Source organism: Echeneis naucrates, chromosome 2, assembly GCF_900963305.1.
Source record: "Echeneis naucrates chromosome 2, fEcheNa1.1, whole genome shotgun sequence".
NCBI classification, from domain to species: Eukaryota; Metazoa; Chordata; class Actinopteri; order Carangiformes; family Echeneidae; genus Echeneis; species Echeneis naucrates.
Window position 1 is genome coordinate 8,782,359 of NC_042512.1, and position 24,792 is coordinate 8,807,150.

The 24,792-nt window shown below is 41.1% G+C and overlaps 1 long non-coding RNA gene and 5 other non-coding genes across 6 annotated transcripts; 1 reads left to right on the top strand and 5 right to left on the bottom strand.

The window, feature by feature from the left end:
• Window positions 1-11,716: 11,716 nt before the first annotated feature.
• On the bottom strand, window positions 11,717-12,956 carry LOC115056305 (uncharacterized). The gene is made up of 4 exons (XR_003841782.1): window positions 12,895-12,956; window positions 12,728-12,754; window positions 11,884-12,207; window positions 11,717-11,761 (listed from the first exon to the last, which is right to left on the bottom strand). It is a non-coding gene; the product is annotated as an uncharacterized LOC115056305 (long non-coding RNA).
• A 5,192-nt stretch (window positions 12,957-18,148) lies between these two features.
• LOC115057804 (U2 spliceosomal RNA) lies at window positions 18,149-18,338 on the top strand. The gene has a single exon (XR_003841959.1). It is a non-coding gene; the product is annotated as a U2 spliceosomal RNA (small nuclear RNA).
• A 1,958-nt stretch (window positions 18,339-20,296) lies between these two features.
• trnag-ucc (transfer RNA glycine (anticodon UCC)) lies at window positions 20,297-20,368 on the bottom strand. Its single transcript has one exon. It is a non-coding gene; the product is annotated as a tRNA-Gly (tRNA).
• Window positions 20,369-20,664: 296 nt separating this feature from the next.
• Window positions 20,665-20,736, bottom strand: trnap-agg (transfer RNA proline (anticodon AGG)). The gene has a single exon. It is a non-coding gene; the product is annotated as a tRNA-Pro (tRNA).
• Window positions 20,737-21,235: 499 nt separating this feature from the next.
• Window positions 21,236-21,309, bottom strand: trnan-guu (transfer RNA asparagine (anticodon GUU)). The gene has a single exon. It is a non-coding gene; the product is annotated as a tRNA-Asn (tRNA).
• Window positions 21,310-22,019: 710 nt separating this feature from the next.
• Window positions 22,020-22,091, bottom strand: trnaq-uug (transfer RNA glutamine (anticodon UUG)). Its single transcript has one exon. It is a non-coding gene; the product is annotated as a tRNA-Gln (tRNA).
• Window positions 22,092-24,792: the final 2,701 nt, after the last annotated feature.

The window sequence follows — 24,792 nt, forward strand, 5'->3', positions numbered from 1 at the left end:
GGTCGTTCTGACTCAGGTCCAGTTTTCTGAGATGGGAGGGGTTGGACTTCAGAGCTGAGACCAGAGAAGAACAGCTGATCTCTGACAACCTGCAGCTCTTCAAACTGAGTAAAAAATAAAAGATGTGACTTTAGGAGACAAAGTTCCAAAGTTTGCTTGAAAGTGTTCAATGTTTCATCTGTTCAGAGCTGAAGGTTTAGAAAGTAGAAGTTTAGAAAATGAATGAAATGAATGAAAAAAAACAATGAGTAGATTTAATGAGAAAATGAAACACTGTAAAGAACCTGAACTGACTCAAACTGTCATCATTGTGATTTGAACACATCAGAAATAACCAAACAGCAGAGTCAGCCAAACTTTATTTCTATCTCTGATTCTGCCACATATGAACTCTTGTATAACGCAGAGATGGTCTTCTGTTCAGGGATGGACTTTTGGGTGGGGGTATTTCCGTTGCACTTTTTTGCATGGAGTTAGAACAATCTCATCATGAATGAACTCTCGTGGGGGTTTTCGTACTCATATTTTGCAGTGTCGTAGTCGTATTTCACAGTTTTGTACTTGTATTTCGGACTTCACAAATGTGATTTTGAGGCACACTTGTAAGATAAATTTACGGAGCATACAAACTGCTGAATGTGCAGTTATGAAATCTGTGTGTTGAATTTTGAGAATGATCTGACGTTGCAGTTCAACCAACATCACCATTGGCTGATAAAGCTGTCGATCAATCGCATGGAGAGACTCAACCTCAACCTGTCAGTAACATTTATCTGACTATCCCCTTGTTGTAAATCATGCAATGTCACTGAATGAGTGGAAGCATCCTGCTTAGCAAAGTTAAATGTTTGAATGAACATAAACTATGTGACCGTATGTTACATGCCGCCTTTGTGAAAGATGTTGTTTATTGTTGCCATAGTGACGACGGTTGCCAACGGTTTAAGCGTGGAGAAATGTAAGGGGCCACATGAATGGCTGATGAATCTGTCAATCAAAAACATACATTTGATTGACAGCTTTACCAGCCAATGGTGACGTTTGTTGGAGGCTGAAGTGTGCGACTTAAGTTCAACTGGAGCCTCCATCTGTTAGCTCTGGCAGGTAAATCCACTCTAAAACCAGTCCAACTGTCAACTACACAACCTCCAAAAGTTCTACACAGAAAACATAACTCATTAATGATATATTTGAAGAAACATGAATAGCTGAATGTGGAAATCATACTTAAATATGCAGAATCTATTCTGATCTATGTCATCTTTAATGGATTATAAGGATGGGTTCAAAATTAAATTTATAAATAAATTGTTGATTTTCCAGATTCTGACTGATTTTCATTTGAATGATCTGATATCAGTCCACAGAATCCTGAGACTGATATTTAACATAGCTGGGAGATCAGCGAGGCAGACGGAGCAAACATGTTTCCTGCAGCAGAGACAGGAGGGCAACGGGGCAACTGCCCCCCCAGCAGACCAGCCCTTAGAGCCAATCCTTATCTTAGTGTGGAACCAAACCACTGCAGCTGATTGGACTAAAGCTTTGCTACACAATCACAGCAAAATGGATTTTTTCCTGAGGTGGTGATGTTTACATTAGGTATGTTTGGAGCCACCTTATTTCCCCTGCTGCAGTGTGTTGCTCATGTACATTCATGTATGATGTCCTTTTTCAAAAACATTACATTAATGTTTCCATTCCGATGTCATTTTGAAATAAACTTTTTCAAAAGCTATTTTCAACCATTTTACAATTAAATGTCTAAAACCTGAAGAGGATTTCCCCTCATAAATATAAACCTGTCTGCAGGTCAGAGTCACCACAACTGTAACATCATATTAATCTGAGAGCAGAAATAAAACATCAGTCTGACCTCAGAGTCTCCAGTCTGCAGTGAGGACTCTTCAGAAAACCACACAGATCCTTCAGTCCTGAATCCTTCAGGTCGTTCCAACTCAGGTCCAGTTCTCTGAGATGGGAGGGGTTGGACTTCAGAGCTGAGACCAGAGAAGGACAGCTGATCTCTGACAAACTGCAGCTCTCCAACCTGAGTGAAGAATAAAAGATGTGACTTTAGGAGACAAAGTTCCAAAGTTTGCTTGAAAGTGTTCAATGTTTCATCTGTTCAGAGCTGAAGGTTTAGAAAGTAGAAGTTTAGAAAATGAAAGTCAAACAGCTGAACCAACAGGAAGCAGCTTCACAACAGTCAAATACAAACAGTGACAAGATTTCATGAGAAAATGAAACAACACTGTAAAGAACCTGAACTGACTCAAACTGTCAACATTGTGATTTTAACACATCAGAAATAACCAAACAGCAGAGTCAGCCAAACTTTATTTCTATCTCTGATTCTGCCACATATGAACTCCTGTATAACAATCTGAGCTCTGGCAGGTAAGTCCACTCTAAAACCAGTCAAACAGTCTACAAACAAGCTGCAGAAATTCTAGACAGTAAATCTAACTCATCATTAATGATATATTTGAAGAAACATGAACAGTTGAATGTGGAAATCATACTTTTGCATTTTTTTTGCTTCGCATTTCATGACTTTTTCAAGTTTGATGGGTACAACTGATTAAGCATAAAATTATCATGAAGACATTTTTCAATGTGCTGAACTCATATTGCACACATTGGTATTCCTCTGGGGTCAATTTGACCCCAAGCTGTTTCAGCTGTGTAAAACTGGTCTGCCTGTGTGTGACCCATGTGTGACCTAACATTCCCACACCTATAGGTGCAGAATTGATACTTTTAAGTTGATACATGACATGACAAAATGAAAATATGGTCCCTTTCTCCCCTTCAACAGCAGGGCACACTTAGTGCTGCTAATATTACCAAAATGGTTCCAGGCCCAACCGTGTTGAAGACATCAAGTCACCATTTGAGCTCTTCATAACACCAGCAATTGAAAATATTGTTCTTGGGATGACAAATTTAGAGGGGAAGCATGTGTATGGGGACACTTGGGAAGACTTGGATGTAGTTGACTTGGAAGCCTACATTGGCCTGCTCATTTTGGCAGGAGTTTTCAAATCAAAAGGTTAAGCAACAGCAAGCCTTTGGAACGCTGAGACTGGAAAGGCAATATTTCCAGCCACCATGTCTCTGAAGACATTCCAAGTTTTGTCCCATGTCATACACTTCGATGACAAACAAACAAGGCAGGGCCAAGCTGTACATTGTATGAATTACATTGTACCAGTACATTGTATGAATGTAGTGGAATGTTGATTAGCATTTGCATTGAAAAGACAATACTTTGATATATTTAAATAAATTGCTGGTTAGGTTCCTTGATTCCTGGAGTGTGCGAACAGCTAACAACATCTGTGCTTCAAATGGTACGACAACAGAGCAGTCACACTTGTTTTCTCCTTTGCTGCACCAGACACTGTGCAGAAGATTCAGCCCCGGGACAAAGACACCAAAACCATAACTGAAGCTGAGAGGCCTTACATTGCTGGTACCTGTAACATATAGATGGGAGGGGATTTGTTGGACTCATTTGCATCAAAATACAAGTTCCCCATGAAATCCCACCACTGGCACATTTACATGGTCTGGCACAGCATCATCCTGCTGGATCTGACAATCTGTTCGATATTCAAACTAAATTGGTATTATGGCTGAAATTTCCCAAACTGAACCAATACAGTCATGTTACATGTGGATGATTTTGTTCTGTTGGCTAAGAAAGAAAAAATGTTCACATGACACTGAACATTGTTCCAAAACGGTGCTGGAGGTGGAGACTAATGGAGAACCAAGACAAAACACAAGTGGAGCATTTTAGGCCAAGTTGAATGTTGTTAATCTTGGGACAGTACTGCTGTCCTACACTGATCAGGATAAATGTTCTAACGTTGGACCAACACATGACATTTAACCCAGCTGTCAGTGTTTTAGCTCAGTCTGCAGGTAGAGCCCTGAACAAGTCTGAACACTGTGCTCATCTGGGAGTTCATACTTTCACTCTGTTCTATAATGTGTGTGTGTGTGTGTGTGTGTGTGTCAGACGATGCTTCTGCTGTCTGGGGATTCTGTGAATATTCTCTTTGTAATACTCAGCATCATAGAGCTATTGGTTATCTTACAGCAGGACACAAATGGACCTCAGTGTTGGCTCTTCATGGTGATTTGGGTTGGGAGCCCTCGAGTATCAGACATAAGAGACAAATGCTCCAGCTGTGGAACAGATCTGTGAAGCTGCCTGATCATAGAATTACTAAAAAGATATTTCATTCTGACACTTTGCATCACCATCCCTGGGCCAGTGAGCACAAATTAATATTCTACACGAGTGATTTATGAAATCTTTCTTCATTTGTCCTGCTCGTGTGATGATTGACTTTCTTTGCAAAGAAAATAAAAACTTGTTGGCCGGAAAATGTCTATTTCATTCTTCACCAGCAACAGAGAATTTCCACAACAGAAATGACACACAAATTTGTCTACAGTAGCAGACTAACAAAGGTCAGTGGAACTCCTCTAATGGGCTGTTGTTACAAGGAGCTTTGTGAACACTCCTACAGAGGTTAAATACCTGGGTCCAACTCCACTGTCTGTCAGACTAGTGAGGACTGATGAACTGATGAAGCCCCTGAGATAAGAGGCCAAACATCTTCTTAGACAAACAAAGTGCAGTTGCTTTCAATTTGACACGCAAATAAATAAATGAAAAAAAGCCACAAACTACAATCTGCATATTAACATACAAATATTCGTTAATATATGATGCCCCCTTTCAAAAATACAAGATTGATTGATAAATTGCTTGCAATTAAAATGTAATTTTCAAATGAATAGAAATCTGTTTTCCAAAGTTACTTTCAAACCATTTAACCAAATGTTAAAACCTGAAGAGGATTTTCCCTCATAAATATAAACCTGTCTGCAGGTCAGAGTCAAAACAACTGTAACATCATATTAATCTGAGAGCAGAAATAAAACATGAATCTGACCTCAGAGTCTCCAGTTTACAGTGAGGACTCTTCAGAAAACCACACAGTTTCTTCAGTCCTGAATCCTTCAGGTCATTCTGACTCATGTCCAGTTCTCTGAGATGGGAGGGATTGGACTTCAGAGATGAGACCAGAGAAGAACAGCTGATCTTTGACAAACTGCAGTTCTCCAACCTGAGTGAAGAATAAAAGATGTGACTTTAGGAGACAAAGTTCCTGCTTGAAAGCGTTCAATGTTTCATCATCTGTTCAGAGCTGAAGGTTTAGAAAGTAGAAGTTTAGAAAATGAAAGTCAAACAGCTGAACCAACAGGAAGCAGCTTCACAACAGTCAAATGCAAACTGTGACAAGATTTAATGAAAAATGAAACAACACTAAAGAACCTGAACTGACTGAAGGAGCAAACATGTTTCCTGCAGCAGAGAGAGGAGGGCAACGGGGCAACTGCTCCCCCAGCAGACCAGCCCTTAGAGCCAATCCTTATCTTAGTGTGGAACCAAACCACTGCAGCTGATTGGACTAAAGCTTTGCTACACAATCACAGCAAAATGGATGTTTTCCTGAGGTGGTGATGTTTACATTAGGTATGTTTGGAGCCACCTTATTTCCACTGCTGCAGTGTGTTGGTCATGTACATTCATGTAACTGCTTTGGGGTCAGTGGTTAATGTAAACATTATTATTCTAATAATGGACCAGCTGGGAAGGTTCCTTGGAAAATAAAAGCATTAATTCTGACAATCTGTTTGATATTCAAACTAAATTGGCATTGTGACTGAAATATCCCAAACTCAACCAACAGAGCCATGTTACATGTGGATGAAATTAATATTCTATATTTGTGATTTCTCTGATATTTTCATTCAGAAATGATGTTGTGATATTACAGATATTATAAACAAACTGTTCCTAAAGCAGAGAGATAAACGGTCTCTGGATGTTTGGAGGAAGCCAAAATGAAGAACCTACTGTCTTCATAAGAACACTTACAGTGTGGAACCTTACATTAAGAATAAGTGAACTAAAAGACAAAGATCATTATGGACAGTTGTGTTCAGGAACAATTCCATTAGTCCCAGAAACAGGGAGCTTTAATGCCACACCTGAGGAAGACCGGATTTGTTCACTATGCAAACTGGATGAAGTAGAAAGTCAGATCCATGTTTTGTTTTTGTCATAGTCCACTCCTGGTTCTCCCCTCCACCACCCACTCTACCTGCCTGCTTACCTCTCTTAATCAGGATAAACAGACTCATCTGTTCCTCCCAGACTCCCCTTAACCAGCTCCTCCACTCTGCCTCTCTGCCAGATTGTCTTTGCATTACGCTCAGCTTTCCCGACGGACCTCCTGGGGCCTAACCTGCCTTCGGCCCCAGACCACTACTCCTCATCTCTGCCCCGGTAACCTGACCTGCTGCCTGTCTCTAGACTCTGCCTCTGCCTGCCGTCTGTTTGGGCTATTGCACGTAGTCAAAGTTCTCAGCTGTTCCAGTCTAGACTTGTGCCATTCTTGGGTGAGAGAGCGAACCCATTACAGTTTTGTTGTTCTGTGTATGAGCACCTCAGAGGTGTTTTTGTTGGCAAAAGGGTTTATATTTGTGTTGATTTCTTTGATTTTGGATGATTCTAAGAAACATTGAAATAAGATTTTAATATTTCAAATTAATATACAACGTCCCCTTTCAAAAACATTAGATTCATGTTTCCCATTCCCATATCATGTTGAAATAAACTTTTTCAAAAACTATTTTCAAGCATTTAACAGTTAAATGTCTAAAACCCGAAGAGGATTTTCCCTCAAATATAAACCTGTCTGCAGGTCAGAGTCACCACAACTGTAACATCATATTAATCTGAGAGCAGAAATAAAACATGAGTCTGACCTCAGAGTCTCCAGTCTACAGTGAGGACTCTCCAGAAAACCACACAGATCCTTCAGTCCTGAATCCTTCAGGTCGTTCCAACTCAGGTCCAGTTCTCTGAGATGGGAGGGGTTGGACTTCAGAGCTGAGACCAGAGAAGAACAGCTGATCTCTGACAAACTGCAGCATCTCAACCTGAGTAAAGAATAAAAGATGTGACTTTAGGAGACAAAGTTCCTGCTTGAAAGCGTTCAATGTTTCATCATCTGTTCAGAGCTGAAGGTTTAGAAAGTAGAAGTTTAGAAAATGAAAGTCAAACAGCTGAAACACAGAACTGAGCTCTGGCAGGTAAGTCCACTCTAAAACCAGTTGAAACAGTCCGCAAACAAGCTTCAAAATTCCTACACAGAAAACCAAACTTATCACAAATTATATATTTGAAGATGACATGTCTTGGCCTGACGTTGGACCAACACATGACATTTAACCCAGCTGTCAGTGTTTTAGCTCAGTCTGCAGGTAGAGCCCTGAACAAGTCTGAACACTGTGCTCATCTGGGAGTTCAGACTTTCACTCTGTTCTATAATGTGTGTGTCCTGTGTCAGACATAAGGGACAAATGCTCCAGCTATGGAACAGATCTGTGAAGCTGCCTGATCATAGAATTACTAAAAATGTATTCATTCTGACACTTTGGCCCAATCCCAAAGTTCACCTACTCTGAAGCCATCACCCCCCACCCCTTAACCTTCAAAAGGAAGTCACAAGGGGTATAGCTTTGATTCTTCCCAAGGAATTGGGACACCACTTGCTTGTCCAGGTTCATTCAACTCTGCCTGCTAATCAAAGAGATGTTGGGAAAATAAGAAAGCAGTAACACGAGGAAGAGAACCAGCCGGATTCACTGGAGGTTTGGAAACCCATGGCCTGAGGAGTGGTGATGATCCCAGGAGTAACAAGGAGGAAAAAGGTGCCTGTATACTGGGACTCCATACCTGCCTGGGCTGGAGGAGCCCCACAAGAGAGCTCAGACAGACAGACAGACAGACAGACACACACACACACACACACACACACACATTATAGGGTGAACTGTGATATTTTGTTTTACAGGTGCAAATTACAGGTGCTCTTTTTTTTAAAGGAACCTCAATTTGATTTATGTATTAAAACCCCCTTTGATTTAGACTTCGCCTTGACATTTTCTCCACATATCTTTTTGTAGGTAGGAGTAACAGCTAGCTGGTGAATTTCTTTAGGTTACCCACACACCTAAATAATGACATCAAATTTGACAGGACAATAGTGTCTTTTGATCCAGCTCCTGTCTGCCGCCCAACTACAAAGTGTGTTTGTAACCGTTTCTAGACCCTAAGCTAGAAGGTTCATTCATCCACAGAGCATCATATCAGCAGTCCACTCAACCTCTGGTGTCTTTGAGTCCCTTAAATATTTTCCTGAATGAGAACTCCATCATCACAACTGTGACAGATGCCAAAAGCAGCAGAAAGGTTGTGTCCACCTCCCTAAAAGTAAATGATCCTCAGTGAACATAGAAGTCACCACTATCAACCACAATCTACAAACCTCTTCAGTTTTCAATTTTTACTCATTTAAATAAAATTTATCCTAAAAAACTAAATCCAGTTTTAGTATTCACACAAACATGAACACTGACCTGAGAGCTTCCAGCTCACAGTGTGGACTCTTCAAACCAGCAGACAGAAGCTTCACTCCTGAATCCTGCAGGTTGTTGTTACTCAGGTCCAGATCTCTCAGACAAGAGGACTGGGAGCTGAGGACTGAGGACAGAGCTTCACAGCTTCTGTCTGAGAGGTTACAGAGGCTCAGTCTGAAGAGGAATCAGCAAAACAAGATAAATTATTAAAGAAACATGTTTTTGATTCTCAACTAAAAAAAAGATTCCGTTGATCTGGATGGATTTTTTAGCACATACAGAACTTTGTTGGAGGCTTTGACCACTGGCAGCAGCCTCAGAAGAGCCTCCTCTGAAGCAGAGTATTTCTTCAGGTCAAACACGTCCAGATCTTTTTCTGATGACAGTAAGATGAAGACCAGAGCTGACCATTGAGCAGGAGACAGTTTATCTGTGGAGAGACGTCCTGATCTCAGGGACTGTTGGATCTCCTCCACCAGAGAACCATCATTCAGTTCATTCAGACAGTGAAACAGGTTGATACTTTTCTCTGGAGACAGACTCTCACTGATCTTTGTCTTGATGTACTGGACTGTTTTCTGATTGGTCTCTGAGCTACTTCCTGTCTGTGTCACCAGGCCTCGTAGGAGAGTTTGGTTGGTCTGCAGTGAAAGACCCAGAAGGAACCGGAGGAACAAGTCCAGGTGTCCATGTGGACTCTGTAAGGCCTCATTCACAGCACTCTGGTAGAGACGTGTTCTTTTAGATCCTGTCCTTATTAGTTTAGACCTCCAAGTTGTTGTTTGTTCTTCTGCCATCAGACTGACTCCAGAGTTGATGAAGGTCAGATGGACATGAAGAGCAGCCAGAAACTCCTGAACACTCAGATGGACGAAGCAGAAGACCTTGTCCTGGTACAGCCCTGTCTCCTCTTTGAAGATCTGTGTCAACACTCCTGAGTAAACTGATGCTGCTCTGATATCGATGCCACACTCTGTCAGGTCTGATTCATAGAAGATCAGGTTTCCTTTCTGCAGCTGCTCAAAGGCCACTTTTCCCAGAGACTCAATCATCTTCCTGGTCTCTGGACTCCAGTGTGGATCTGACTCAGCTCCTCCATCGTACTTGACCTTCTTCACTTTGGACTGAACCACCAGGAAGTGGATGTACATCTCAGTCAGGGTCTTGGGCAGGTCTCCTCCCTCTCTGGTCTTCAACACCTCCTCCAGAACTGTAGCAGTGATCCAGCAGAAGACTGGGATGTGGCACATGATGTGGAGGCTTCGTGAGGTCTTGATGTGGGAGATGATCCTGCTGGCCTGCTCCTCATGTCTGAACCTCTTCCTGAAGTACTCCTCCTTCTGGGGGTCATTGAACCCTCTGACCTCTGTCACCATGTCAACACACTGAGGAGGGATCTGATTGGCTGCTGCAGGTCGTGTGGTTATCCAGAGGCGAGCAGAGGGAAGCAGTTTCCCCCTGATGAGGTTTGTCAGCAGCACGTCCACTGAGGTGGACTCTGTAGGATCAGTCAGGACCTCAGTGTTGTGGAAGTCCAGAGGAAGTCGACACTCATCCAGACCGTCAAAGATGAACACAACCTGGAAGTGATCAAAGCTGCACATTCCTGCTTCTTTGGTTTCAGTGAAGAAGAGATGAACAAGTTCCACCAAGCTGAACTTCTTCTCTTTCAGCACATTCAGCTCTCTGAAGGTGAAGGGGAATGTGAACTCTATGTCCTGGTTGGCTTTGTCTTCAGCCCAGTCCAGAGTGAACTTCTGTGTTAAGACGGTTTTCCCAATGCCAGCCACTCCCTTTGTCATCACTGTTCTGATTGGTTGGTCTCTTCCAGGTGGGGGTTTAAAGATGTCTTCTTGTCTGATGCTTGTTTCTGCTCTGTCCTGTTTCCTGGATGCTGTTTCAATCTGTCTGACCTCATGTTCCTCATTGACCTCTCCAGTCCCTCCCTCTGTGATGTAGAGCTCTGTGTAGATCTGATTCAGAAGGGTTGAGTTTCCTGCTTTAGAGATCCCCTCAGACACACACTGGAACTTCTTCTTCAGGCCAGATTTCAGTTTACGTCGACAAACTTGAGCACAAGTTTCTGAATGGGAAAAAAACTAAAATCAAATGAAAAATTCAAACTACAAGGTTGATGTTTACTTATTGTCAGGAATAAGAATGATCATGTCTCTGTCTCCAAACAGAAAATGTCTAATTGATCCAGCATATTAAATCCTCTTACTGCTCTGTAGACAGTCAGCCAGCTCCTCCTGCTTCATCCTCCTCAGGAAGTTCACTGTGATTTTCAGAAATGCCTCTCTGCTCCTCCTCTGCTCTTCATCCACCTCATCATCCTCATTCTTCATGAATTGTGGGTAATCTGGACTCAGACTCCTTTTGATTTTCTTCAGCTCGTTCTTCACAAAACAGACGATGTTCTCCTCCAGCAGCTGGAACACAATAACATCCTGTGTAAAGTTCACTCTCAGTATAAACTGATGGATCAAAGCATCAGATCATCAGTCAGCAGAGTTCAACTTTAGCTGCTGCTGTATCATCTGCTGCCACGTCTCTTTCCAGAGCTACACAGAAAGATTCAGACCTGCTGACTTCACTAAACTAACTTCACTGGTGTAACTTACTAAGTTTGATTTTAGATTCTGACAACACAGAGATCCTGATCATCACATGAAGACCAAACTGATACAGCCCTTCAACACATCAACTCAGGAAGTGAAAATTCAGGGTATTAACTGTGACTGTGGCTGAAGATGGATCAGACCACCTGAACTAGTTCACTGATGAATTATTCCATCTTTAAACCCTGTAGAGGCAGAGTCCATGGAGGTCCAGGACTGAATCTGATTAACTTTGGTCTTTGTTATTAAGTCACAGCTGAAATGATCTGGAAAACAACTAAATAGCAAACTTTCCTGTAAGATTCACTGTAGATGAACAACGAGGAGCAAAAATGTTTTCTGAAAGTTTCCAACAGACCATATTCATACAGAACATATCTGTTGAGGCTGATGGATTATTGCTCTGTGGTGAACTACAACTCCCAGTCCTCTCCCACTCTCTCCCACCCCAAACCTGTTCAATCCCAATTCAACTCCTGTCTGTCACAGAGTAAAGCTCTACTGGTCTAAAGAGTGCAGCTTCAAACTCAAGTCTTTGTTGGTGTCTGTTGTAGTCACTGGATGAACATTTACACACCATAAATATGGAGTCCAGGTCTGTGTGATGATGTTTGTCAGACTGAACTCTGAGGAGAAAAGACACAAACACACAGTTTGTTCCAGGAGTTTTCTATGAACAACAGAGAAACTGATAGACAAGCTTTGATACCTTTAATGAGTCAAACAACAACAAATGATCAGCTTTTACCTTTTTTCTTTGATAAAATCATCCATAGACTGATTACTCTTCATGGACACACAGCTGGATACAGCAGACTGTTGTCCTCCCTTAAATTCAATAGGTTGAATCATAGACCAATCACTCTTCATGGACACACTTCTGGATACAGCAGACTGTTGTCCTCCCTTAAATTCAATAGGTTGAATCATAGACCAATCACTCTTCATGGACACACTTCTGGATACAGCAGACTGTTGTCCTCCCTTAAAGTTCGTAGGATGACTGATAGACCAATCCCTCTTCATGGACAAACAGCTCAGTTCAGGAGAATCTGGTCTTGACTTCTGGTTACTAGTGGAAACCAAGTTGGCATTAAAATAAATCAACAACCAAGAAACTGAGCAGAAAAAGATCAGTTTTGAAGGAGTTTGATTTTCATTTTTATAGCCTAAATGATCCAGAATATTTTATTGTAGGTTGATTTTAAATTTTAATTAAATTTACATATCACTTGGAGTTTTTGGATATTTTTCATTAACTCACATGAAGCATTTTGTGGCCCGATTTGAAAAGGGCAAGACAAATAATTATTATTAATCATCATCATCATCATCATCATCAGCCTGGGGATCTAGCTCAGTTGTAGAGCTGCATGCTTTTCATGCAGAGACCCCATGTTCAAATCCCAGATAAATGGGGAGGGTTGGGGCAGGAAAGACATCAGGTGTAAAAATTGTGGTCAAATTCATCACGCAAGTGACAGAGCTGACTTGCTGTGGTGACCCCAAACAGGGAAAAGCCAGAAGAGAGAGAGAGGGGGGGAAAAAAAAAAAAAAAAAAAAAAAAAATTATGATTATCATTATTACTCACAATATCTTCAAATGTTGGTTGAGCTCCCTGTAAAAACAAGGACAAATAAAAAAGCAGCAGAAAAAGTTCAGGAGTAAAACATGTAAGTGATAGTGAGTGAATAATGATGCAGCAGTGATCTGAGTGCTGAGCTCTGACAGATGGACAGTTAGAGATCCTCATCTCACCTCTGAGCTTTGGTCTGACTCTCATGTTCCCCACACAGAGTGGTTTTAGAGGGAGGGGCTCCCTCCTCTCTGTCCTCACACTGATTCATAGCTGAGCCTCCACCTTCACACAAACACAACAAAAAGCTTCATTACAACAGGATTTGCATCACAGGACACATACATCATCATCATCATCATCTAATATGTCACTAACTTCAGCCTTTACCTGACTGAAAACAACACAGACAGAAAATTGAGAAAGGACACTCAAGATTCAGGCTCATCCCAACATTCATTGTTTTATATTTGTATTCTATTTAAAACTTTAAATTTAATCATATAAATATTTGTTTATATCACATTTAAATGCCCATAAAAATTTAATGAAATACATTTGAGGACCAAATTATTACAAGCCATCAGTTACAACTAAACCAGTCTGACCAGTTAGGAAACCCCAGTTCATTTCTCTCCACCTCAGAGGACCGGAAGTCGGCTCGTCCGCCGATCAGCTGTGTGACCGTGAATCAACAGGAGACATTTTACAGCAAGTCAACGTCCTATTTTCTACGTTTGTACTGAGACTTCACAAAAACAGCGATTTTAAATAGTAGATGTTTTGCGGCGTGATCCACACAGAGGAAGGCAGAGAGCATCCTAAAATACTCTGACTGTCCACTTCATACCATCCTAGTGGATCAGAGAAACCACAGCGGTGGACTGTTCATCCATTTACCATGTAGGACGGAAAGATCCAGAAAATCATTCATTCCCACTTTACAACTCCTGAACTGTTAGAAGAGAAGACATCAAACAGCAGAATTTTGAATGGAGGTGGACAGAGGAGGTGGTTCTCTCATCTGATGTTTAGGATGCACCTTAAACATTTGTTTCTTTGACAAATTAAATACTGTACCTCCACAACTTCATACACAAATCAGTCGGATCTTTCAGTGATCTGCAAGTTTCAGAAAAATGTATCTCAGATTTGATGGTGCTTCTTTTCTCTGTTCACTAGATGGTGGTATCTGACTGTAGGATGTGTTGATGGATGCTGCGATTTAATTAGTGACTCTCACTGTTGCCTCGAAAGGGCAGAGCTGAGGAGACTGACACACAGACACACACAGAGACTGATCCAAAGACACACACAGATACGAACACACAGACACAAATACATATAGACACGCATATGCATACCTACACAGACACACATATCGCTAGACGGGCACACAAAAACACAGCCAAGCACATGCAAAGACACAAATATACAGATAAAGAGCCTTATACATAAGTACATACAGACATACACAGACACACACGTATACAGAGAGACACACAGAGTCTCACACGCAGACACACTTACAGACACACACACACACACTACCGACACACAAATTTTCCACACAGAAACACAAGAATTGTGCACTGGAATTGCGCCAAGTCAAAGTCCCGACAGCACACACCCCGAGTCACTCAAAATTTCTGCCAAGGAATTTTTCTAGTTCATGTTACTTTATTGAGCAAAGAACTTCTGACAACTGAAAGTTTCTGCTTTGCCTCAAATGATTCCCAACATTAAAAACTAGGAGTGCTGCTTTAAACCTTCAATGGCTTCACTGTATCTGGAGATACTCAGAGTGTACCATTAACAGGAAGAGTTCAATTCACTCAGCTCAGTTCACTCAGCTCAGTTCATCCAAGGTTTCAGACCAGTTTTGACATGTTAGTTCTGTCATTGTGCAACAGAAACACCTACGCACCAGTTGGACCACAAGAAAATAAAGTTAACCTTCGCCATGAAAGTTAAGTTGATAAAAAGTCTGTTTCATTTTAGATTAATTTGGAATGACCATTTAAAAATCTTTAAAAAAATAAAATCTGGTATAAGTCTGGTGCTTTGAATTCTTGACTTTACTCAGTGACTCTTACTTTATATTAGAATAAGAATAAAAGTGAAGAAACTGTTCTCTAAGTGCAGATAAAACACTGACAGATAAGGTTATTAAAAATAATAATCAGGGGTCATCTTCACATTACTCCCTGAAGAGTATAATATTTCCTAAGTACGTACAGTAATTAGACTTATTTATTTAACTCCTGCTCCGGGTCCAAGCAGCAAAAGTCTGCTCACCACCGCATGTTGGGCTTTGACCCAGCTTGGCTATCAGAGTCTGCCTGTACCAGACTGATTTTGGTAAGTAATTAAACATACATATGTTACAAAAATAAATTAAATAAATAAGATAGATAAAATTGTATTATATATTGTTTCTCCCCCAGCATCACAGTTTGACATTGGTTTAACTTTTCAGACTTAGTACAGTATGATCGGTAATCATGGTCATGAGATATGTACAGACTTGTCTGATCTGATTCTCATCACTCAGACAGCTTCAGGGAAGACCAGTTCTGTTACTAAACCGTCAAAATGTAACACACCACGTGGTGTTAAACTATGAGGACAAATGCAGACCAAAAAATAAATAAATAAATAAATAAATAAAAACCATCTGTCAACTACAAGCGATCCTCAAATTATTGTTCAAACTATTAATATTTGTACACATCTGAAAGCAGCCAATCAGCAACCAGAAAAGTTCTCCTGTCCAGTCAAACAGTGAAACAACTCAGTGTGATCACAGTGATCCTGTTCACACATTTACAGATTCTCACCTGCTGAACTCACTTCAGGGAGACTTTCTGACACTTTCCAGCTTCATGTGAAGAGAAGAAGCTGCTTGTTCTCCCTCATCAGTCCTGGTGTCTGTTTGAGCTGAGGAAAAGTTACATCCTCATAACTTCAGAGTCCAAAGTATGAAACATTAAAACCGCTCCAACCTGTTTTTGGTTTGTTGTTGTACTGCTGCTGTTTGTCAGCGAGGTGTTACGGGTCACTTAAAAAAAAAAGACGGGAACAGAGAAACAGATCCGGTAAAACCGAGTCTTTATCTGCAGTTAGAGTCCAACAGAAATAGTCCAGTATGGATCCTAAAGTCCAGGATACTCCGGCACCGAAGAGAAGTCCGAGGAGTGAATCTATGTGGGCTGATTGGCGGGAAATGCAGGACAGGTGTGCCTCATTAGGAGAGAGGACACGCCCACTGGGACAGAACACAGGGGGGAGGGGCCGGGGGACACGTGACCTTAGCAACAAGGAAGCAGCTGACATACACAACCTTTATCATTCAGCCTGTTTCAGTCCACAGCTGTACTCTGCTGTTTTTGTTGGTTTACCTCTTCCACAAAACTTCAGGCTGCTCCAAAGGGAGACATGAAGACTGTGCAGAGAGACTGCTGTGTCCTTTTAAAGGGACTTCAGTAGAGGAAGTTAGATGATCCAGTCAGGTGCTGTTATATCAAACATTAATCACCAAAGTACAAGCTCGCTGTTCATTTGTAAAAAAGCTGCATTTTAAACCTTCAGTGCCCCCATTCTGAAGCAATAAACTCAAAGTCAGATCATTTTTGATAAAGAAATGAAGAAAAGAATACTTCAAAATGCAAATGTTTTGGGGGGTTTTTGTTTTCACTTTGTAAAAAAATTCATGAAAATGTATAAAACTGTGAAATTGATATATGGAAGTTAATTGAGCTTTATCAGTCAGACTCTATCATAATGATCCTGAACTTTCCACTTGCTTGTTAAGGATAATTATATTTATAATAGTTTTTTATTTTTCCATTATTTGGTAATTTTTTGCAGCACACAGTAAAAACGAATGTTAAACATTAATATATAATATATATATTAATATATAAAATATGGTCTTTCATATTCCAAAGTACTGTGTGAACAGAAGAAAGCAAAGATGCAGATCACAAACAGTGTTCTACATTGCTCTGTGTGAGATTTGCATTTGCAGACCTTTTTTTGCATTGCTTAAGTTCGATGAGGATCCAGTCAGGTGCTGATCTATCAAACACAAATCACCTGAGTACAAGCTCGCTGTTCATTTGTAAAAAAGTTTCCTTTTAAACATCCAGTGCCTGCATTTTAAAGCATTAATCTCAAAGTCAGGTCACCCTTCGAGAAAGGAATACTTCAAAATACAACGGTTTTGGGGGGTTTATGTTTTCACTTTGTAAAAAAATAGTCAAGCCTCCTTTATAACAGTGCAGCAAACAGCCAGCAAATCAATAAACAGCTAATGCAGTCTGATTGAAACTGTAATTGTAGCTGTGCAGAGAGATGTGTCAATGAAGAATGTGGAATCAAAAAGAGAAAAGATTGTCATGTTTAACATGGATGTGTGTTCATCATCATGTGTTGATTCAAACAGCCTCTGAAAAAAGGGAGAGTGGCTAAAATAGGATTTATTCCAGAGCTTTGCACTTCTGAGCTGCTTGTATGTTCTCCCTTTAAAAAAAAAGAGGGAATTGTACATTTCCAAAACGCTCATGCTTGATATGAGAACACAGTGTACATCATACCGGCCTGCCCGGTGTGTGGCTGGTTCAGCCCGTGTTGTGCGGGGAGCTCCCGACAGGTCTGAGGTCTCTCAGTCGTTCAGGCCTCGTTGTAGGCAGCGCGTCAGTCTCATAATCTGAAGGTCGTCCGCTATGACAAATTTTCCGATTTTTCTCTGTTCTGTTCTTACTGAAAGTGGTGACGTCATTTAGTGCGTTTACATTCATCCGATTCTGAGTGTTACATTTGTCCCGTGTTACTTTAGAAACACTTTCATGTTTGAGTTTAAATAAGTTCAGTCACTCTTTAAAATGATCGCGGTACGGATGATAGTCCTGTTAGCCGGTCCATTGCGTTTTCTATTGCATGTAAGCATTAAGCTAATGTTGGGTTAAAGCACTTTGAATGCTATTTTAAATATGTAATTCGTGGTTTTATTCTGTGGACGACGAAGTTACTCTTTCATTTTATTATTCTCTCTTTCGGTCGAAAAAAGCCGAGTCCAGTCGAGGAGAGCCGAATCTTCAGAGAATCCGTGCAGACAGGGGGGTTATTTTGATGGACACACCATGAGGCCAATCACATGAGAGGACAAACTGATGTTTTCACAATAATATTCAGCTGCTAAATTGACATAGATATGAAGTTTTACAGGTGACCAAGAAGAGACGTTTTCTTTGCTCTACAACGTAACTTTGTGAAAATAACATGTCTGTGGTTGTTTTCTGATCCCTCCTTCGTTTCTTCATGTCTTCTGTTTGTGTCTCTCTCGGAGTGATGTTGTTACTGAAGCCGACTCTGACCCCTCACTGAGCGGGTCGGTGCGGAGAAACACTCCGTTACCTCCGACAGCTGAGCGGTATCGCTTCTCGGCCTTTTGGCTAAGATCAAGTGTAGTATCTGTTCTTATCAGTTTAATATCTGATACGTCCCCTACCGGGGACCATATATTAAATAGATTTTTGGAACAGGGAGATGGAATAGGGGCTTGCTCCGTCCACTCCACGCATCGACCTGGTATTGCAGTATCTCCAGGAACGGTGCACTCCCTCTGTGTGTTCAATACAAGTCCTGTTCAGCTCAACATCACCTTAAACACATGATGTTGTCTTCATGTGTGTAACGCTGAGTGTACAGAGTGTTCATGTTCAGTTTATGGTTTTAGAATCAGTGATGCATTCATGTAGAAACATCAGTTTAATGTTGCTGATTTCATCAGGTTATATTCTGCTGACCAGACTGAATCAATAAAGTTTTGTTTCCACACGTCATCGTTTAAATGTTGGTTGTATTTTGCATTTGTCAGCTGAATCCACAGAGTGACTGAAATGATGAAGTAAATCCAGGAAAGGAAAAACATTTGGCTCTGAATCTCAATGTAGATTTGAACAAAGAGCTCCAGCTGAAGAAAACAATGCTGTCTGTTTCCAGATGATGAAGAACTCAGTTCTCAGTTGATGCTCAGTTATCTCCATCTAGTGGACAGATGGTAGAAGTTGATTCCTGAAAAGAGGAAGTGACTTTTCCTCAGATCAAACTGTTGAAGGAGAACGAGCAGCTTCTTCCTCACTGACTCACTCAACCTCTGTCTCCTGGGTTTGGATTTGAGCCTCTTTCTCAGGAGCACACACAGAAAAAATAAAATATTCGTGATGTCCTCGCGTATGAATGAATGTTTCACAAATGAGGCAGCAGCTACTCTTCCTGGGGTCCAAATGAAAATGCACATCTGCAGGTTCAGGTAGACACAGAGTGTCTACATTAAAACAAACCACTTTACCATCAACCTCAACTGCATTTTTTGTAAACACTTGTTCTTATTATTAATGTTAAGACCCAGAAAGCAGCATATTTGATTGATAATCTGATCACTGATCAATAATCAGCCATTGGAAGACGCTCTGAAACTTTCTTCTGCAGTCAGAACTCATCCACCTTCAGACTGGACATCTTCTGACTGTAGAACTGGAGCTTTTTATACATCTCACCGCAGCACAATAAAGTCCTCTGTGAGTATTGTGTGTCCCACAGTGTACATGACATCTGAGCAGCAATACTTCCACCTGCTGGAGATTTATTGTTACTACAGCTGTAAAATAAATCTATCAGAACATGAACTCAGTCTGTAGAATCCAGAAGATTAATGACACACTTTGTCCTGCTGTTATGGAATCAAATCCTACTTTAGGTTTTCTATATATTATATATATATTTTCTATATATTAAACTAATGGACTAAAGCCTCTGTACGATCTAATCAGGCGGTCTTTGAGTATTGTGGACTCACTTTGATGGGCTAATTTTTAAGCAAATTTCAGGCAGGAGTTGATCGCACAACCATTATAATTTTAAGACTAAGCCACACAGAAAATATATATTACATAACAACTAATTACGCTTGGATGAATGAAATAGTATTTTTTTATTTAACAATTTGTGAAAACACCAAGAACAAGTGTGCATGTGGAGACACCCTCTTGATGATGAAATGAAAATCTGATTTTATTCCCATTTATATTTGTAACTGTAAACTACGATCTCTTAAAGGTAAATGTAAAATCAATTGAAGAGTACATCCAAACTTACACGTTGACTTGAGTAGTAAATGCTTCTCATGCTGTTTCTCCTTTGCGGCTGCAGCTGTGTTATTATATCAGAGGCCCTTTGTGGTGCTTATACTTATCTTTATTAGCATTTGTACTTGTATACACACACACACCTTTAATGAGGAAGAAATCAAGTTTTGAGAGGTTGCATGTGGCCAGTATGGGGCTTGAACCCATGAACTTGGCGTAAACTGAATATAACTGGCCAGTTACCAGGGTGATGGACAGGCCAACCACTGTCCATGACTTGTTCTTAGAATATGTTAAACAATGTGTGTGAGTATCTACTGTAACAGACCAACTGTAGCTGAATAGATAGAACAGTTTCATCCTCCTCTTGGTCTGTCAACCAGTTGGGCACCATTGGCATGAAATCTACAGGATCTCAAGCTGTAAGTTAAACTGCAACGGCCGGGAATCGAACCCAGGTCAACTGCTTGGAAGGCAGCTATGCTCACCACTATACCACCATTGCATGCAAAATGGCATCCCCTCCGAATGGACGTGAAATGGTACCGTTTGTTTGCGCTGTAAAAATTCTTATTTGTGCTGCTGCGGTTTTAGCGATGTTAGACATTTTAATTTCTGGTGATGAAGTCACACAGCCCCCCATGTTCTCCAAATGGACCCAAAGTGCAGTTGTCACCAAATTTATCAAACAGTAATGTAAGATGTTCAATCTTAAATAATTACATAGCCTACCAGACAGCAAACCTCACACAGCTCCATAGTGTAACAGTTAGCACCCTTATTGACTGAAAGGCAACAGATGGGCTCGTCCGGGATTTGAACCCAGGACCTCTCGCACCCTAAGCGAGAATCATACCCCTAGACCAACGAGCCATGTGGACTGTGGAGTTCATGACAAAAAAGTGGGAGGAGTCTTTCATCCCTTTGATGTGATCCCTTTCATTTACTTTGAGATAGTGTTGTGTTGCCTTTGTGCAAAATTACTGCCCGTAATAGGACAAATTTTCATAGTATGCTGAAGATCCCTCACCCTAAGTATCCACTAAGTCATGACATAGCTCACTTGGGAGAGTTTTAGACTGAAGATGGAAAGGCTCCTTGTTTTTGGCATCAGAGGTGGTCCCTGAGGGAGTTAAGTAGAGATGAAAAAAAAAGCAGCTTCTGAACCCACGCCTCCAGGGGAGACTGCGACCTGAACGCAGCGCCTTAGACCGCTCAGCCATTCTGACGACAGATGCTGAACAATTAACCACTTCGTGGTTGGGCAGTTATGTATTACAGGTTATACCATATTTAATGGTTCTGGTGAAACCAAAGTAGAGGAAAGACTACATCAACATGTAGTGGCAGTAATCAGCTTAAAAACAAAGATCGTCCCTGGGTGGGCTCGAACCACCATCCTTTCGGTTAACAGCCGAACGCGCTGACCGATTGCGCCACAGAGACACATTGACTTCTCCATGTTCCAGTCTGCAGTTCCAGCTAGAATTATCCCAAATGTTGATTGAGCCAACGACTGTCTGCTGTTCTGGAACTGGATACTCAGAGTTCAAATCCTGGACGAGCCCAGCTGTTGCCTTGCAGTCATCAGGGGAGCTAACTCTTATTATATGGAGCTGTGTGAGGTTGGCTGGTTGTGTTATTTGCAGTATCTTGTAAAGTGAAGCAACAGTAACTTTGTGGCTCATGCTGTGCTGAGGAGAGGGGAAATTAGTGATTGACTGCTTTTCACAGGAGACAAACTTTGTTAAAGCAGCCTGTGTTTAAATCCCAGCAGTTCCTTGTAGGTGAAGTCAAATGTTGTTGAAATAAACTACTTTTGGGTTTTTATCAGCTGGAGGTCACAATGATCAATATTAAATGAAATAAACACTTGAAATATGTCACTGTGTGTAATGATGTCATAAAATATATTATTTTTACTTTCTGAATGGAATAAAATGAAATAAATCAAATTATATTATTTCAGTGTAATCACATGCACCTGAAATGTCTTTCTTTAGTCTGTCGTTTTTCCTGAACCACAGAGGCTCTGAGCTGCTGCAGCAGGTGAAAAGATAAACTGTTTCATGAAGCCTCCTCTCTGCTCAGGGGTGGATCACTGTTTTGGGTGGAGTGGAGTTACTGTTATATGTAGTCACTAAATCAGAAGACAGAGGTTCCACCGAGACTTGAACTCGGATCACTGGATTCAAAGTCCAGAGTGCTAACCATTACACCATGGAACCACAGGACTGTTAGCTGATCTTTATCAAAGGCGCTGGCTCGAGGTTCCAGGAGCAGCACAGTGTGTCTGTACACATTACTGGAGAAAGTGATAAATGACATTCAGCCACTGTGTTAGGATAGCAGAGGAGGGTTTTGATCCATCAACTTCTGTATTACAGGCCCAAAACACTTCCGCTGCTCCACTCTGCTCATAGCAGGCTGTGCTGCAGTCTCTTCTGGATCTGTGGGTTCAAATCCTCTGTGCTGTGCTGTGATTGTTTTGCTTTAAATCACATCTGTCCTCATTCAACTGATTCCTCAATTAAATGTTGGTAGAAACTGTTGGTTTGTTTGGCACCTTTACATTTCCTAAATAGCTTTTTATCTCTCATTAATTAAAAAAGACAGTCTTCTAAAGGACACACCACAGGTACTAAAATCCAGGATTGAACCAGGGACTCTACCAACTGAGCTGTTTCCGCACAGCACACAGTGGAAATGACTTCTCATAGTTGCTTCAATGGCCTGGAAGTGGAACTGGAAGTGGTGAGAGGCACCAACTCACCACCTTCAGATTATGAGACTGACACGCTGCCTGCTGCACCAACGAGGCCTGGAACCCAGAGTAAGTAAAAGAGTGAGATGGAGGAGAGCTGTCAGTGTTTCAGTATAAACATACATCATACAGCCCTGACCACTGTTGTATCCAGGCAGTGCTGACTGCTGCTTTTCATGGAGAGCAGAGTTTTACATTCCAGAAAATTGAACCCAGGCCTCCCGCCTGGCAGGTGAGAATTCTACAGATGAACCACCAATGATGACTGACCACCACTACACCATCAAAAGCCTTGAACACTTGTTGATGCATTTTAGAAACATGACAGCTAACCCTAACCTGATCACAGAGAGTCTCTTGAATGGCTCTTTAATATGAACGATGGGAACCAAGTCACACTTTCAGGCCCCCCTTCTTTTTTTATTAGTGCCTCGTGTCACTCTGTGCCATCAAATAAAATTTTGAAAAGGATAACAAAAGTAAGACACAAAAGGTGAACTGTGATGGCAGGAATCAAGGTGTGAACACACAGAACAGTCTGTCTTTTCTGGACATGTTTGGTGTGTAGCACAACACAACTACACAGCTCAGCTACTTGTTGACTGACAAAAACAACAGCAAGCCATATCTGAGGCTCTAACTCAGATATGCTACAGTTATTCCTTTGTGCATAAATGATTTACTTTGGGGTTGTCCTGCTCAGAAATTCAGTAAAAATGATGATTTGCTATTTTAAATTTGTACAGATCAGCCACAACAACACAACCCTAATCCCTAATCACTGCAGTTAACAGTCCTCTCACCATATGCTAACGGTCCTCATGAATTTAAGAGGATCGTTGTCTGTTCCTGATGGACTAAATGTGTTCTTCATTACAAACCATTACCAAGACCATTGAAACCGCCCGAACAAAGTAGACAGGGAGCTGTGGGAGTGGTTTCATTCAGGTATAAGATAAATTCAGGTAAAAGCCTGAAAGGGAGTCCATTGGAACAATGACACAACTGGAAAGTTGCTGCAAAGACTCTTGAGGAGAAGATCCTAAGTGAGGTAAAAATTAAAGCTTAATGTGACTTAGTCAATTCAATTGCTCTCTTTTTCCACTTTCAGTGTTAATTGACAAAAACAACAGTAAGTCTTGGAGCCATGTTTTCTTCAGATCTAACTCGGATCACTCCAATCAGAGACACTGATGAAGTCTTTGTGCATAAGTGCTTCTCTTTGGGGTTGTCCTGGTTGGAAATTGGACAAAAAAATGAGGAATGCTATTCTGTCTTTTATTCAATCACCAGGACAACAAGTTTTATAATTTTATCAATTGGGGGTTGAGAAAGTAGTCTGAAAGTCACAAAAGTTACCTTAACTTGAGCACTGACTTGACTGTTGAATTCAGTAAGTGCTACTTGTTGGAGCAGTGCTGACTGACAAAGACAACAACTTCTTCTTAGAATGCAACAATGATCATTTCAAATAAAAAGACGGAAGACTTCCTGTTGTACAAGTGCTTCTCTTTGGGGTTGTCCTGGATGGAATTTGGACAAAAATTAATACATTTCGTCAGATCAGCTGAATTAATGCATTTGTCACCAACGTTTCCCCAACTGAAGCACAGACTTCTGTTCTGAGAGCAGTAAGTGCTATTTGTTGGGGTAGTGTTGGTGATTTCAGAGGTCAATCACAAGTCAGCAAGTTTTATCAATGATATGGAGGGTGGAGGGTTAAGAAAGTAGTTAGAAAGTCACAAATGTTACCTTAAAGGGCGTATTGCAGGTTAATGACCACATTGAATCAATGTTTAAAAAAATAATATAGGAAACCACACAAACAGGACTGACGGTCTTTTGTCCCTCAGCTGAAAGGTGAACAAGGTAAAATGTCCACAGCAGAAGTCCTGCAGGCTTTTGTCACCGACAGACTCGCCGCCGCCTCCCGGGAGATCTTAGCGACCGTGGACAGAATGGTAGCCGGATATGAGGAGGAGGCTTCGGGCTTCAGGCAGGAGATCGACCGGCAGAGGAGCCAGCTGGAGCTGCTGCAGCCCCGAGTCCTGATCCACAAAACGGGTCGGTTGTTTTTATGAGTGAGAAAGGCTGAGGACTGTATTTGGCAGATGTAGAATGAAGCAGCTGGAGGAATAACGGTGTTCATATTGTAGCTAATAAAG